Genomic DNA, 17941 nt, shown 5'->3' with positions numbered 1-17941 from the left:
AAAATGCACCGGAATTACCTTAGATAATACACAAGACGTTAAACTGTATTCAGAAAGAACGGTAATATTAAAGAACATCTGTATTACAGTAGGAAATAAAAGAGTCATTTTAGTATCACATCTTTGACACGAAGGTAAAGTAAAAGTGATATGGCTTTAGAAGGAAGGGTACAAAGTAGATTGTACCCGGCAAGTTTTATTTGTTCTTCTTCAGCAGCTCATAGTTTTATTACGGAATATTGATAATTTTTACTTATGGACCGTCTGAGGAAGACAGGACTACAAAAAGTTGAAGATGTCGATAAAGCTCTTAGTTTATTTTATTATTTGCAATCGCTCTTTTTTTTCTAGGAAAATATAATTACTGACAAACATTATCTTAACTCGCAGATTATCACCTGGGACGATATAATCTTTGCGATATACACATAGTAGCGTATACTACCTTTAAACTCGCCTTCGGGTCCTGTGACGCCATCTCCGACCCCGCCGTCTCCGTACGCTCAAAGAGTTGATTCACGAGTCTCCGCCGCTGCCCATTTAACTGAAAACCATTCACTTGAATCTGTTGTAGGATACAAGAAGATTCTACAAGTATAGAATGGAGAGCGAGTACACGAGGGCTCTCGACATTTCCGCTACTTAGGCAACTGCTCGGCGTAACGGTTATTATATACCAAACTAGATGAGTACCTGACGTTGCCTGGGTCTCTATTTATTCTAGTCTTCTGTTAGTACATCTCCTCCTTCCTCCTCTTTCTGCCCATCCCCTCCTTCTCCTCTCCCTCAGTATGCATATCCTCCACCCATCACTCTTTGCCCACCTCCTCCTGGGCCTCTCTCTGTCCACCTCCTCCTCTCTGTCCATCTGCTCCTCCCCTCTCTGCGCATCTGCTCCTTCTCCTCAGTCCATCTGCTTCTTCCTCCACTGTCCATCCCCTCCTACCCTCTCTCTCTGTTCGTCTTCTCCTCCCCCCTCTCTCAGTCCAGCTCTTTCTCCCCCTCACAATGTCCATCTCTTCTTCCTCCCTGCCGCTGCTCATCTCCTCTTCCCTCCTCCTCTGTCCTTCTCCTCCTCTTTCCTTTTGCTGTATATCTCCTCTCCCTTCTCTCTGTGCATATCCCTCTCATCTCTCTCTCTGCCCATCTCTTCCTCCCCCATGTCTCTGTCCATCTTTCCCTCATTTCTTCCTCTGTCCATTTCCTACTCTCACCTTTTTCTGTCCTTTCGCCCTCCTCCACTCTCTCCATTTTCTCTTATCCCCCTATCTGGGTCCATCTCCTCCTTCCCTATTTCTGTCTGTCCATCTCCTCCTTCCCCTTCTCTCTCCACGATATCACCCCTACTCCAGTAACAGGATGGTGATTCTTACACCAACATTATTTCTTTCCAGACCGTAGCTTATATGCATACCAAATTTGGTTTAAATCGTTCGAGGGGCTTAAGATGAGCTTTTTACCCATGACTTTCCCCATGTACACCCACGTCAAATATATTTCGCATGTACTGGGCGATCAAAATGTCAGTATAAATTTGAAAACTGAATAAATCACGGAATAATGTAGATAGAGAGGTACAAATTGGCACACATGCTTGGAATGACATGGAGTTTTATTGGAACCAAAAATATACAAACGTTCAAAAAATGTCCGACAGGTGGCGCTTCATGTGATCAGAATAGTAATAATTAGCATAACAAAGAAAGACAAATCAAAGATGGTGTTCTTTACTGGAAATGCTCAATATGTCTACCATCATTCCTCAACAATAGCTGTAGTCGAGGAATAATGTTGTGAACAGCACTGTAAAGCATGTCCGGAGTTATGGTGAGGCATTGGCGTCGGATGTTGTCTTTCAGCATCCCTAGAGATGTCGGTCGATCACGATACACTTGCGACTTCAGGTAACCCCAAAGCCAATGGACTGAGGTCTGGGGACCTGGGAGGCCAAGCATGACGAAAGTGGCAGCCGAGCACACGATCATCACCAAACGACGCGTGCAAGAGATCTTTCACGCGTCTAGCAATATGGAGTGGTTCTTTTTTTTTTTTTTTTTGTTTTGCTCTAATAAAATATGTCATGTATCTTTCTATCGAATTTCGCCCTGCAGTTTCATTTTCGCTCATCTGAGTGTTTATGACGTCATGTCTCCCGAACTACGTGTTGTGTGATTATATAACCTTGCTGGTACATCCAGTGCCATATGTAAATACTGTTTACAAAATGTGTTGCTGATACAGTTAGTAGCAAAGAAGTAAAAACTAAAACGTCATGTTTCATTCGGCAGTTTTACTGCATGAACAGCGGAAATGTTTTAAGCGATAAACTTTTTTCCTTTCATCATTTTGTGCGAGGTATAAGCGAGAAGAAGTTCATAAAGATCTGAAATTATGCGAGAAGTTTGCTACAAGTCACTAAGTGCTCTCATTCTCAAATACTGGATGAATAAAGTATGAGTATTTGCGCGTCGTCGGCCACACTGCTTTTTCGCCCCCACCCCAGCCCCATTGTTAGGTATGTGGTTCTTCCCCATCATGGAGATTTTTTACAGACAGTAAATAATACCAGTACCAAGTATTGTTGAAATCGATCTTGTGGTTTAGGAGGAGATGTGGAATATATATATACCTTCATTTTTGTTGTATGTATGGATACAATGACTAAACGGTCCTTCGATGACTGCCGTGAATTTATTTTAATCTTTAATCCCTATTCAGAGAATGTGTAACAATTACGTTTATATACAATAATCTACAAATTGTGATTAATTATTAATATAAATTTACACCAGTCTTCGAACTTTTTTTTTTTTTAGTCTTCTGACTGGTTTCATGCAGCCCGCCACGAACCCTTCTCCAGCGCCAATTTTTTCATGTCAGAGTAGCACTTGCAACTTATGTCTTCTATTATTTGCTGGCTGTATCCCAATCTCTGTCTTCCTCGTGCCATGGAAGTTATTCCCTGATGTCTTAACAGATGTCCTATCATCCTTGTCAGGGTATTCCATTTATTCCTTTCCTCGCCGATTCTGCGAAAAACCACCTCATTCCTTACCTTATCCGTCCACCCGGTTTTCAAAATTCTTTTGCCGTACAACATCCCAAATGCTTCGATTCTCTCCTGTACCAGTTTTCCCTCAGTCCATGTCTCACTGCCATATAATGCTGTGCTCCAAACGTACCTTCTCAGGAATTTCTTCCTCAAATTAAGACCTATCTGAATATAGTAGACTTTGAATCTTTGAATCTCCTGGAAATGGAAAAAAGAACACATTGACACCGGTGTGTCAGACCCACCATACTTGCTCCGGACACTGCGAGAGGGCTGTACAAGCAATCATCACACGCACGGCACAGCGGACACACCAGGAACCGCGGTGTTGGCCGTCGAATGGCGCTAGCTGCGCAGTATTTGTGCACCGCCGCCGTCAGTGTCAGCCAGTTTGCCGTGGCATACGGAGCTCCATCGCAGTCTTTAACACTGGTAGCATGCCGCGACAGCGTGGACGTGAACCGTATGTGCAGTTGACGGACTTTGAGCGAGGGCGTATAGTGGGCATGCGGGAGGCCGGGTGGACGTACTGCCGAATTGCTCAACACGTGGGGCGTGAGGTCTCCACAGTACATCGATGTTGTCGCCAGTGGTCGGCGGAAGGTGCACGTGCCCGTCGACCTGGGACCGGACCGCAGCGACGCACGGATGCACGCCAAGACCGTAGGATGCTACGCAGTGTCGTAGGGGACCGCACCGCCACTTCCCAGCAAATTAGGGACACTGTTGCTCCTGGGTTATCGGCGAGGACCATACGCAACCGTCTCCATGAAGCTGGGCTACGGTCCCGCACACCGTTAGGCCGTCTTCCGCTCACGCCCCAACTTCGTGCAGCCCGCCTCCAGTGGTGGTGCGACAGGCGTGAATGGAGGGACGAATGGAGACGTGTCGTCTTCAGCGATGAGAGTCGCTTCTGCCTTGGTGCCAATGATGGTCGTATGCGTGTTTGGCGCCGTGCAGGTGAGCGCCACAATCAGGACTGCATACGACCGAGGCACACAGGGCCAACACCCGGCATCATGGTGTGGGGAGCGATCTCCTGCACTGGCCGTCCACCACTGGTGATCGTCGAGGGGACACTGAATAGTGCACGGTACATCCAAACCGTCATCGAACCCATCGTTCTACCATTCCTAGACCGGCAAGGGAACTTGCTGTTCCAACAGGACAATGCACGTCCGCATGTATCCCGTGCCACCCAACGTGCTCTAGAAGGTGTAAGTCAACTACCCTCGCCAGCAAGATCTCCGGTTCTGTCCCCCATTGAGCATGTTTGGGACTGGATGAAGCGTCGTCTCACGCGGTCTGCACGTCCAGCACGAACGCTGGTCCAACTGAGGCGCCAGGTGGAAATGGCATGGCAAGCCGTTCCACAGGACTACATCCAGCATCTCTACGATCGTCTCCACGGGAGAATAGCAGCCTGCATTGCTGCGAAAGGTGGATATACACTGTACTAGTGCCGACATTGTGCATGCTCTGTTGCCTGTGTCTATGTGCCTGTGGTTCTGTCAGTGTGATCATGTGATGTATCTGACCCCAGGAATGTGTCAATAAAGTTTCCCCTTCCTGGGACAATGAATTCACGGTGTTCTTATTTCAATTTCCAGGAGTGTAGTAAACTTCTCTTTGCCAGAAATGTCCTTTCGGCCAGTGCTAGCCTGCTTTTTATGTCCTCCTTGCTCCGTCCATCATGGGTTATTTTGCTGCCTTGGTAGCAGAATTACTTAACTTCATCTACTTCGTGATCACTAGTCCTGATAAGTTCCTCATTGTTCTCATTTCTGCTACTTCCCATTACTTCCGGCTTTCTTCAGTTTACTCTCAATCCATATTCTGTACTCATTAGACATTTCATTCCGTTCAACAGGTCCCGTAGTTCTTCTTCAGTTTCACTGAGGATAGCAATGTCACATTATCGAATCCTTTCTTTTATTTCCGTCACTGCTTCTTCAATGTATAGACTGAACAACGGAGGCGAACCACTATATCCCCGTCTTACACCATTTTTAATCTGTGCACTTCGTTCTTCATCTTCCATTATTATTGTTCCTTCTTAGTTATTGTAAATATTTTACACTGCCCGTCTTTCCCCATAATTTACTCCTGTTTTTGTCAGGATTTCGGACGTCTTGCACCATTTTATATTGTCGAACGCTTTTCCGAGGTCGACAAGTCCTATGAACGTTTCTCGATTTTTCTTCAGTCTTGCTTCCATCATCAACTGCAACGTCAGAACTGCCTCTCTAGTACTGATCTCTTTCCTAAAGCCAAATTGATCGTCTTTTAACACATCCTCAATTTTCTTTTTCATTATTCTGTATACTATTCTTGTCAGCAACTTGGATACATGAGTGCGATAATTCTCGTACTTGTTGGCTCTTGAAATATTGGAAATTGTGTGGATGATGTTTTTCCGGATGTCTGATGGTATATCGCGAGTCTTATACATTCTACACACCAACGTGAGTAACAGGTTTGCTGCCACTGCCCGCATTGATTTTAGAAATTCCGATGGAATGTTACCTATCCTGCCTTCAAAAATTCTTCTGAATTCCGATTCCAATACTGGATACCTACGTCTTCCTTATCGACCTGTTTCTTCTTTTGTCGTGTGAACGGATAAGTCCTCCCCCTCATACAGGCTCTCACTCTGCTCTTTCCATCTATCCGCTCTCTCCTCTGCATTGAACACTGGAATTCCCATTGCACTTATAATGTTACCACTCTTGCTTTTAATTTCACCGATGGTTGTTTTGATTTTTCTATGTGCTGACGGCAGTTATAAGAGTCGAAGGGCGCGAAAGGGAGAGAGTGGTTGAGAAGGTACTGACAGAGGGTGGTACCCTATACCCTTCGTTATTCAGTACATACATTGAACAAGCAGTAAAGGAAACCAAAGAAAATTTTGGAGTAGGAATTAAAGTCCACGGGGAAGAAATAAAAACATTGAGGTTTTACGATGACATTTTAATTCTATCAGAGACAGCAGAGGACTCGGAAGAGCAGTTTAGCGGAATGGACAGTGTCTTGAAAGACGGATATAAGATGAACATAAACAAAATCAAAACAAGGATAATGGAATGCAGTCGAATTGATTCAGGTGATGCTAAGGGAATTAGATTAGGAAACGAGACACTTAAACTAGTAGATGAGTTTTGTTGTATGGCAGCAAAATAACTGAGGATGACTGAAGTACAGAGAATATAAAATGTAGACTGCTAATGGCAAGAAAAGCATTTCTGAAGAAAAGAAATTTCTTGACATGGGATATAGATTTAAGTGTTAGGAAGTCCGCCGGCCGGAGTGGCCGTGCGGTTCTAGGCGCTACAGTCTGGAGCCGAGCGACCGCTACGGTCGCAGGTTCGAATCCTGCCTCGGGCATGGATGTGTGTGATGTCCTTAGGTTAGTTAGGTTTAATTAGTTCTAAGTTCTAGGCGACTGATGACCTCAGAAGTTAAGTCGCATAGTGCTCAGAGCCATTTGAACCATTTGTTAGGAAGTCCTTCGTGAGGGTATTTGCACAAATGTATGGAAGTGAAACATGGGCGATAAACAGTTTAGATAAAAAAGACTAGAAGCTTTCGAAATGTGGTTCTACAGAAGAATGCTGAAGATTAGATGAGTAGATCACGTAACTAATGAGATACTGTATACAGGGTGTTACAAAAAGGTACGGCCAAACTTTCAGGAAACATTCCTCACACACAAATAAAGAAAAGATGTTATGTGGACATGTGGCAGGAAACGCTTAATTTCCGTGTTAGAGCTCATTTTAGTTTCGTCAGTATGTACTGTACTTCCTCGATTCACCGCCAGTTGGCCCAACTGAAGAAAGGTAATGTTGACTTCGGTGCTTGTGTTGACATGCGACTCATTGCTCTACAGTAGTAGCATCAAGCACATCAGTACGTAGCATCAACAGGTTAGTGTTCATCACGAACGTAGTTTTGCAGTCAGTGCAATGTTTACAAATGCGGAGTTGGCAGATGCCCATTTCATGTATGGATTAGCACGGGGCAATAGCCGTGGCGCGGTACGTTTGTATCGAGACAGATTTCCAGAACGAAGGTGTCCCAACAGGAAGACGTTCGAAGCAATTGATCGGCGTCTTAGGGAGCACGGAACATTCCAGCCTATGACTCGCGACTCGGGAAGACCTAGAACGACGAGGACACATGCAATGGATGAGGCAATTCTTCGTGCAGTTGACGATAACCCTAATGCCAGCGTCAGAGAAGTTGCTGCTGTACAAGGTAACGTTGACCACGTCACTGTATGGAGAGTACTACGGGAGAACCAGTTGTTTCCGTACCATGTACAGCATGTGCAAGCACCATCAGCAGCTGATTAGCCTCCACGGGTACACTTCTGTGAATGGTTCATCCAACAATGTGTCAATCCTCATTTCAGTCCAAATGTTCTCTTTACGGAGGAGGCTTCATTCCAACGTGATCAAATTGTAATTTTCACAATCAATATGCGTGGGCTGACGAGAACCCGCACGCAATTGTGCAATCACGTCATCAACACAGATTTTCTGTGAACGTTTGGGCAGGCATTGTTGGTGATGTATTTGTTTCAAATGGCTCTGAGCACTATGGGACTTAACATCTATGGTCATCAGTCCCCTAGAACTTAGAACTACTTAAACCTAACTAACCTAAGGACAGCACACAACACCCAGCCATCACGAGGCAGAGAAAATCCGTGACCCCGCCGGGAATCGAACCCGGGAACCCGGGGGTGATGTATTTATTTCATTTCTAAGTGACTCGTATTTCTGTATTCCTGAATTTCCCTAAACATTTTCGTACCTCCCTCTTTCGTCGATCAACTGAAGTATTTCTTCTGTTACCCATATTTCATCGCAGTAACGTTCCTTGTACCTATTTTTTTCTCTCCGACTTCCGTAATTGACCTGTTTAGAAATGTCCATTCCGCTTCAACTGAACTGCCTACTGAGATATTCAAATTTCACAATATCTATAGGTGAGAGCTTCAAGCGTATCTCTCCGTTTCTTAGTACTTTCTTATCCCACTTCTTTGCACATTTATTCTTCCTGACTAGTCTCTTGAACTTCAATCTATTCTTTATCATTACCAAATTGTGATTTGAGTCTATATCTGCCCCTGGGTACGCCTTACAAACTAGTACTGATTTCGGAATCTCTGCCTGACGACGATGTAATCTAACTAAAATCTTCCTGTATTTCCTGGCCTTTTCCAAGTATACCTCCTCTTCTTGTGATTCTTGAATAGAGTATTCGCTATAGGCACCTGAAATTTATTGCAGAATTCGATCAGTCTTTCTCATCTCATTGCAAGTACCAAGCCTTTATTCTCCTGTAGCCCTTTCTTCTACTCTTTCCGCTACAACCGCATTCCAATCCCCTATGACTGTTCGATTTTCAACTCCCTTTATGTACTGAATTATCCGTTCAATATCTTCATATACGTAATTTCTCTGTCTCTTCGTCTTTTGCATGCAACGTCGGCATCTATACCTGAACTACTGTTGCCAGTGTTGGTTGATTCTGATGAGAGCAACAAACACTTAACTGTTCACAGTAACTCATTCTCTGTCCTATCTTCCTGTTCATAACGAATCCCACTCTCGTTATACCATTTCCTGCTGCTGTTGATATTACTCTGTACTCGTCTTACCAGAAATCCTTGTCTTCTTTCCTTATTACTTCACTGACGCCCACTACATCTAGATTGAGCCTTAGCATTTCCCTTCACAGATTTTACAGCTTCTCTACCACGTTCAAACTTCCGACAATCCATTCCCGTAGCACACTATCCTTCCGCTAGTTATTCAATCTTTTTTTCATGGTCACCTCCCCCTTGATAGTCCATTGCCAGAGATCCGAATGGAGAACTAGTCTGGAATCGTTTTCCAACGGAGAGATCGTCATGACACTTTCTCAATCACATCTCACTATTAGCCCATTAAAGGATGTTTCCGTGACCAAAGGAATACAGAAATGGCGCGCTTTTTTGTCACGGAGACATAGTGGTGACGTTGCTCTGTACTCTGTTTTCGTTTGACGGAGGAGATATGTTCTCTCACGCTCATGCTCTCATTTGTTTGAACTGGACGAACTTTGTATGTTTTTCGTCTGAACCGTAGACTATAGCATCAAACTGTTTTTTCCAGACATCACTCATCCTATTATAAAGCATATTTGCAATTGCATACACTTCATCACTTAATTTTCGTCTTACACCCTCCACAAAACACAGCTCCATTAGAGGCCGACAAGCGATCTTTTTCGACGTCAGTACCACGTTACTGCAAAAAGACCTGTACTCAACTGCCGTACTAAGTCACGACTAGCCTTACACTCCTTCACGCTTCCGAGTGAAAGAACGAGTTGACGAGTAGGAAGAAACAGCAGCTCCGCCTTTCTGATTTGTCATACTAGCAGACCTGTAGCGGAAGGAAGCCAGTATAGCAACGAAGTAAAAGCAGCACCTTCATTTCTAATGTGTGCATCCCTCAATATTACCTTCGTACTCGCTCCGTTTCTGATCTGTAATATGTAGCAATAAATCTACAAAACCTGTAAGTCTCAGTACATTCTATTTTGTTTCAGATGTCTCAAGAAGCCTATGGAAGAGAGTATGCCAACCCAGCCTAATTTTCTGTGTGTTCCAAGCGCCTGCATTAGTGCAAGAACAAATTTCCCAAGCAACTGTTCTTCCAGTAGCTGAGAGAAACGCACACAGTGGAACATGAGGTTCTCACAGTGCGGGATATCAAAACAAACATCAGCGAGATTCATCCGTAGTTCAACAATTTTTATTCCAGTGTCGTTTTTGACACATACTCGAAGCTCATAAACAGGAAACACATAACTGTCTGTGCTTTTCTATGTGACTGGATGGAACTGGTGGCACAAGTATCAACAACTAATGTATTCTGTTGTTATTTAAGTACTGGTTGGAATAAGAAAAACGCTTGAAATGTCTCTCTTTTATTAAAAATGAAATCAGATTACATATAGTGGGAAAACAAAACCTGTGTCAATTCATGATTACTTTAGGGATTTTAATTCTAATACTTACTAGATTTGCTCATTAGAAAGTATTCACAGATTAAGCACCTAAACGCTCAAATAAATATAAAATTTTAGACATACTGTAGCAAATTAGGTGTTAAAATTCACACCAATTGCTTCCTGAACAACTATTACCTTTATTTCCTAGCATGAGTGATAGTACATTATGAAATAAATTATAAAGCTATAGTTCCAATTCTCTACAAACATATGCTCTGTCAGACATCACAGCACTATGATTTTATGAAATATTGTTTGTTTATCTGATTATTCGTTACATTCAAACGTAAATAACCTAGTTCCAGTCCTTTCTTTTTGACAATGTCCTTTTAAGCAAAACGTAAATGACTGCTGAAATCAGTGAGACACAAAGATGCCCTCACCCCTTAACTAATACAAATGCAAGTAGTGTGTTTTAAAGCCATAACAAGAATAAACTAGTTTTTGAAATTGAAATAGATGAAATATGTAAGACAACAAAATTTTATCCAAGGTAAAAGCTGTCACTAACAAAGTCAATCTGATGCCTCTAAAAATCTTCCAAGTAGCTCTCTTATGAAAGAAATGCCTATTCTAATAACCAGTAGTTTCACTAGATATTTTTATAGAAAAGTCAATTTTACAACATAGATAATGAAGAAGAATTTCTTTGAAAGTAAAGCTCCTGGCATAAGACTAGAAATCACTGGGAACAGAAATGTTTCATAATACACATGCTTGTAAATAGGTAAAGGTTATTTAATTAGTAATAGATTAGCATCTGTTTAACTCACATATCACAAAACATCAAATTCAATGCTTAAACAGAATAAAATATTCATACATCTATCATATGAACTAAACAGTTTATTCGTTTTTAAACACTCATAGCCAGTTCCAGCCTAAAAAACCTTCCACATCTAGGAGAAAAGCATACACATTTCATAGGTGCCTCATTAATGAAAGTTATTCTAGGGATTTAAGTAGTAGAACTCATAGAGAAAGAGCTTTTTTATATTCTAATTTTATAGTATTTGGTAACAGAACTAATGGCCAACAATATGAAATGAACTTTCCATGCCAGTGAAATCAAATATCAGAAAATACGTACTTGCATATCCATTTTGATGTGATATATATTTAGAACTAATGAGCAGTTTCAAAATAAAGCAGACCAAGCAAATATTTCTTGGTATAATCATCATCTTTATAAATAACACACAAACACTCTATTGCCTCAGGAAAAATTTGGACTATCTTGTTAATAGCTATTTACACTCATATTTCAGACAGTTACAGCATGTGTTTCAGGATGCAAAAATTGACACAAAAAGCTTTTCATCAGTATTTCTGTATGTTTCAAATGGAAATATGGTATGCATTAATTTTAAAAAGACATTTACCTCTGAGAACCAAGAAATCTGATTAGTTTCACCTTCTAAGAGAAAGTTAGATGTATAGTGTTCATAAATACATAGATGAATGTCAGTAAGATGCATTACAATTTTTGAGTCTTTTTTACTCCAATCAGAGTCAATACTGAGAGGGGCAAATTCCTTGCTTTTGTTTCCAGTAAGTGTTTATAAATGTAATGGACAGAAAAGGCATATAAATGGCTTTCCTCTTTACAAAAGCCACCGACAATTTTGTTACATACCAGTGTGGACAGGAATTACATTTCAGTGGATATGAGCAGTACCATTAAATTTTCAATTTTGAATATAAACATCAAGTAATAATCTCATTGCATCCTCTGAAAGACAGAGAGGGATTTCATAGAGTAGTACGAGAAGCAGAAATATGAAAGAAAGCCATAGAATAAAACCATCATAGCTGAAACATCTAATCAAACCCATTCTGAACATGTGTTCAGTAACAAACCACTAAGTATTGGTCTTAATGACAATCAAACAGTACTTTTGCAAGATAAAATGTTCTTTTTTGGGTTATACACTGAAATGAGAAGGAAATTTTTATGATCAAATGAATTAATATAGTTAATTATAGTTGACACTGTTACTCTAACTGGCAAATGGTGCAATGGGAAATAATATTCTTGAACTAAACAATATCCCCAATATATTTGGGGCCTACTAAAGTATATTCAGAAGGGGACGGTTCTGAACAACTGTTTCTAAATCAGGACCCAGCAAGGCAGTACAGTGCTCAGACAATGGACATGTACTCATGAGGATGGCAGTTCAAATCCTCATCTTACCATCCTGATTTAGGTTTTCTGTGCTTTCCCTAAATCATTTAATGTGAAACCTGGAAGGTTCCTTTGAAAGGCTTGGTTGATTTTCTGAGCTTGTGCTCTATCTCTAATAATGTCATCATTGATAGAATGTTAAATTCTAATCTTCCTTCTTTCCTTTTATTTACTCAGTAACAGGTTTTAATTTGTTTAATTAAGGCTCCTAAGAATAAGCAAATTCTGTCAAACATTCAGTGGCAATAACAAGGTTCTACATCATCTCACCGAAGCCCCCACAAACGTTCTTATGTTTAGAATGTCAAATCAAACATTTTTCAGCCATTTAAATTGATTTGACATTCTGCACTGACCGGCTGAGGTCCTGCAACCATCTCTGAAAAGATGGGCATACAGAGACTTCTCATGTTTAGTTTCTAGATAGTGTTTATACAGCAGCTACTGATAGTGTATACAAACAAATGAAGAATTTAACGAATATTATTCTGTTTGTATCATTATACCGAAGAGGTGAGACAATTTTATATACTTATGTCATTTGTACTTCTCAAAGTCAGTCACAGTAACAGTTTTGACATAACAGCATTCATGGAAATATTTTTAGAACAGTGTGTATAATTCTGTTCTATCACATACTCTTCTCATAGTGGTGAATCTTACATTTAATAATATTTTATTGTGTAAACCTGCCATAACATTCCTTCAAGATTTGCTGTCATCTAAGATTACACTGGAAACAGATTGTGGCTAGGTATTGTGTAGAAAAATCAATGCCAAATACGAAAATTGTTGATTATTCTTTTGTCATATGTTCCATAGTGCCTTCATAAATTTATAAAAAAATATACTGAATTGGAAAGTTGAAGGATATTTTCTTTTGCACTTGTATGTTTTTGAAGTACAGGTAACAGAAATTTTGCCAATTATTGATTGCATAATATTAACAGAACCTTATAGTACTATTCATAGGATTATCAAATAGTAGAGATCATTTTGTTGTTCCTAGTGCTTCATAATTCTAGTGAGACACAAGCTAAAATCGTTTCATTTCCTCAATTCAGAAGAAACACTACATCTCATAAAAAAGTCACAGCCTTTTAATTCTCTTTCATTATAAACAAATTCAATGAATTTTTATACCTACCTTCTACAGGTATTGTCATTCAAAAATCTGTTTTTAATAGAACTAAATTCCTATATGGTCTGAACAATGAATGGAACTAGGTTTATAGTTCTTGAATATCAACATCAAAATGGATATAATACATTACTGCTTGAGCTTAGCTTCACTTGAAAACAAATTTTTAGCCTAATGAAACACAAACTTCATTTTGTGCTTTTAACTGTAGCAGAATAAGCAGTAATATTTGGTAAAAGCAAGGCTGAAGTATCTATATAGTCACCCATTTTTAGGGTTTCCTAAATTCAAAAAGATGGATGCTAAAGTTGTTCCTTCGAAAATGCTCGTCGGATTTCCTTCCCGTCATTGTTAATCTGAGCTTGTACTCATTCTCTGATGACCTGCGTAAAGAAATACTATATTTGTTCATTATTTTTGCCATACTAATTTAACTACACTACAGTATTAATATACAAACAATCACTAACTAATGAAAGTTACACTCTGATAGCTATCTGTTATGTTTATTTTAAGAATCTCAAAATTTTTCATCTATGTAATATATTATAGTAACGTTTGGAATACAGTAAAATAATATGTTATATTAGCCACTCTACCTGCGAAATTGTCATAAATCCTCATATAATTTTGATGTCAGATATCCCTGTTTGTTAGTGTCAGATATTATTAAGTTAAAATTTTGTGACCATGTTGCACTTTATGAGCACATTTTCATTAATGTTACTCACCCTCTGAGAATGGAAAGTCAGATACCCAAAAGAAAAGAAAGTCTCATTCTTTTTGTAAATGATAACTTTCTTTATGTCTGCCTGGGACACAACACTGAAATCTTGAGTGATGTATGTATTATTCTATTATTCCCTGTAACACTGTTAATGTTGTAAATGCAGCTGGTGTACTGTTGAGATGGGTAATTTTAAATTCCGTATTTGTTGATATGATCGTTTGCTCTTAGTGGTACCTCCATCCACTTAATTTATTTTCAATACGTTGGTGCCAGGTTTGATGCTTCAATCTCCTATTTTCAAGCAGTTGACTGTTTTATTCATCATTTCTTTATATTGTTAATTTATGATGTTTTCCTAGTATTTTATTCATATAGGGATATCTAGAGAAGCTTTCACACTTACAGTCAACAGGACTGTGATGGAAAAAATGGGAAAATATGCAACACACAAAAAGAGAAAACAGTTAACAACTTGAAAAGCAATTAATTATTAGATGAATTGCGTTGAATTACTTTGTAAAATAAGATATAAAGTTACTGTACTTTCTAGAGTCTATAAAGTAAATTGAAGTTCTTGTCTTACAGAAGCTGCCATATGCAGGCAATGAGCTACATGGGCATTTTAGTCTTTGTAGGTTGTAGAAGTATTATATATACTTCTAACGAATTCTGCTACATTTCTGCATTGTATCATTATAGATTTGTGACAAAAATTGTATACCCACTCTTTCAATAACAGAAGCAACCTTAGTTGTAAGTACAGAGCATACACGCAAATACAAGTGCTTCAGGCGATAGGTATTTAAATTGCTACTATGTTTTCTCTGATAAGTGCAAGGCAGTTTAACAGATTACACTATTAAATATAACAGCTAATGAAAAGTAAGATAATTATGTAATTGTAACATATGTTCTGTTATATATTCCTTGCATTTTAAAGAAACAGTTCTTCAGGATCTTATAACCTTTCCTCTTTATTTGAGAAAAATTGTTGAAATTTTTTTGTGATATTTCACATTAGAAGTGAGGGTTTTGTGATTCTTCTACAATTTCCAATGTATTCTCAAATAAGTATAGCAGTTTTTAAAGTTTAGTGTATGGCTGTCTTTGTAAAATGTGCAAGCTTTTAAAATTTACATTGCACAAATTTTATTCTAAATTTGTGTCACAGTTAACAGTGCTTTCTATTGAAACATATTTTTGATAATAAATAAGGTAGACCACACAAAGTTGCACATGCCGGGCATAGTTTTCTGTTTACTTGGTCTATTCATAAGAGAAGGAAGAACCTATGAGAGCCTTTATCGTATACAAAAAAATCCTGAAGCATCTCTTGATACTGATACAGGAGTTTACTTTATTGTATATTTTTGTCATGTACATACAAAAATGTAAAAGATGCCTATAAAATACTGAGTGCCTTTAACTGGTTTAACATAATGTTTGTACAGCAATCCCACTCTAAAATAATGTACTTTAAATATGAAAAATGTCTCTGGCATAATACACTGTCTTTCACAAATCTCAAAATTGCTGCATTGTTTTGAAATGGTACTCGGCATTTAAGCATTTGACACTAATGCATAACATTAGTTTTCTGTAATTTGCTGCATAAATTTTATTACATTTAATAAGAAAACTGACAGTTGTAGTAAGCTGCTTAACAGATTTTAGAGTATATCTTGTTTTCATGTATTTTTGTATATTGCTTCACAAATTCTTTGTTAATACAGCAAACCCATTCAGATTTGTTTCGATTTTGTAAACTGAAACACAGTATGTAAACTATTATACAATTTTCTTTCTACATTAATACCTCATGCTTCTTGCTATTGCATTCCAGCTGCGTAATAGGCACTGGCAATTATAGTATTTACACATACTGTGCTTCAGAAAAAAGTGCTTTATTGTATAATGGTAAGAGACAGGAGCAGAAATCAAGATACTGTATTTATGTACAAAAATATTGAGTGTTTTTTAATCTTGAGTGAAACAATGTATTTTAAAGAGTTTTAATTGGAAATTTCTTACTTTTACACAGTCATTTTCAAGTATGTACCTGTAACTCACAGTTGTTCATACATTTGTGGTTTCTACTCATAACCAAATTGAATGCCAACACTTGGAATATGCACTTTTACAGTAATGTAGGTAACAAACAATGACTACCAATTGTTAATAGTATTTTCTTGTAAGAGGAGATTTCCTTCTGCATGACTATTGCTGATGCAAATAAATTTTTCATTATTTGCAAATGTTATTTTGGTACATTCATTAGAAGATAATATGCAAGTATTTCATATGGCTCACCTGTTTCAGGATCCTATTCCAGCTACACTCCAAGCTCTTGCAGAAGAAGTAACACTACAAGCTTTTCAAGCCATCAAAAGCCTTTTTTTGTTTTTGTAGGGATACTTCTATATGATTTCTAACAGTAGAAATTGTGAAACTCATAGTTTGATCTCCTGATTAGTGGCATTGAAAAATAGGAGACAATAATGGTTGAAGGCCTGATTGATCCTTTACAGGTTTTACACAAAATTTTGTAGTGAATTAGCTCAAATTTAACTATAATTTACTATTGAATCCCTAAAGACAATATTCTTTTAGTGAATGGAGCAAAGCAATCATTACATCCATACACAAAAAAGAACCTGAACTAATCTCTGCTGTTTATACAGCATAATCACACAGCTCATTCTAAATGCAATGATACTGATCTGTGTTACAGAAAATAGCTTTCTGCTTAGTAATTAGCACGAATTTTGAAAACTGCTCGTATGTAATGAAGTTCATCCTTCACATCAAGGATATCCTGAGAGTGACAAATAGAAACAGCCACATGGATCCAATATTTCTAAGACTTTCAAGAGAACATTAGTATGTTTCAATTAAAATAACTCTGTGATTCATAATGCAGTGAGTCAGGTGGAAGGGGCCAGCCATTAGCCTATCGAGGTTTATGATTGAGTCACACGTTGCATCATTTTGTACGTAGAACTCGTGCAAAGTGTCTTGGCCATTACACGGAAAAACATTCTTGCTCTCAGCAGCAGGCGAGTCCAGTCTTCTGTTCCAAAGGGGCAGGTGCCTCATTTTGCTGTCACTTACTGAGATGTGCACTTCATTCATTATGAACGAACCATCCTCTGCCCACAATGCTAAGTCTGCAATGGAGGCATGCACACTTCAGCTACTCTGCAATATTTATCAAACGATTTTAAACAAACTACATGTTAAAAAAATCATTCTTTCACATCTCATAGTCTCATTCATCAGCTTCATAATAAACTGCCTCATTTCGTTATTGTCATAGATATTCTGACATTTTAACATTGAGTGAGTTACCAGTACTATGAGAAATTCGAAAAGTTTATTGGTGCATATTACATAATACATTGCAGCATATAAAATGTTGCTAACACATTGAATTTTTATTTAAAATTAGGACAATGTCTTTATCTACGTTCAGTCTTGAGAAAATGAACTCTATGTAGTACACTCTCTTCCACTAACGTGTGCAAATGACAGAGTGAAAGTGAAATATTCAGAATATCCCTCATAACCTATAAACGGTGTGAGGTACTAAAATGAGTTTTTTTGGGAAAGCATAGGATGTCGAAGTGCAAAGTATTTTACATGTAGTTAACATGTGACACTTTCTTATCTTATGTGATAAATGAGTAACAACAGATTTTTTCAGTAAAATAATGTAATTATTTCAATGGCAGTTGATAGCTGGTCTAAGGAGATTTAGAATAG

General features: G+C 38.7%; 1 protein-coding gene across 1 annotated transcript in view; it reads left to right on the top strand.

The window, feature by feature from the left end:
- LOC126184429 (uncharacterized) overlaps nucleotides 1-16439 on the top strand; it is a 417753-nt gene extending 401314 nt beyond the window's left edge. Inside the window, exon 9 of the mRNA XM_049926819.1 lies at nucleotides 9656-16439. The gene's annotated coding sequence lies outside the window, so the exon portion shown is untranslated. The remainder of the gene's footprint in view (nucleotides 1-9655) is intronic.
- Nucleotides 16440-17941: the final 1502 nt, after the last annotated feature.

The sequence above is a fragment of the Schistocerca cancellata genome, chromosome 4 (assembly GCF_023864275.1).
Source record: "Schistocerca cancellata isolate TAMUIC-IGC-003103 chromosome 4, iqSchCanc2.1, whole genome shotgun sequence".
Classification (NCBI taxonomy): domain Eukaryota; kingdom Metazoa; phylum Arthropoda; class Insecta; order Orthoptera; family Acrididae; genus Schistocerca; species Schistocerca cancellata.
The sequence above is the reverse complement of the archived record's forward strand: the minus strand, read 5'-3'. Positions and strand labels throughout refer to the sequence as shown.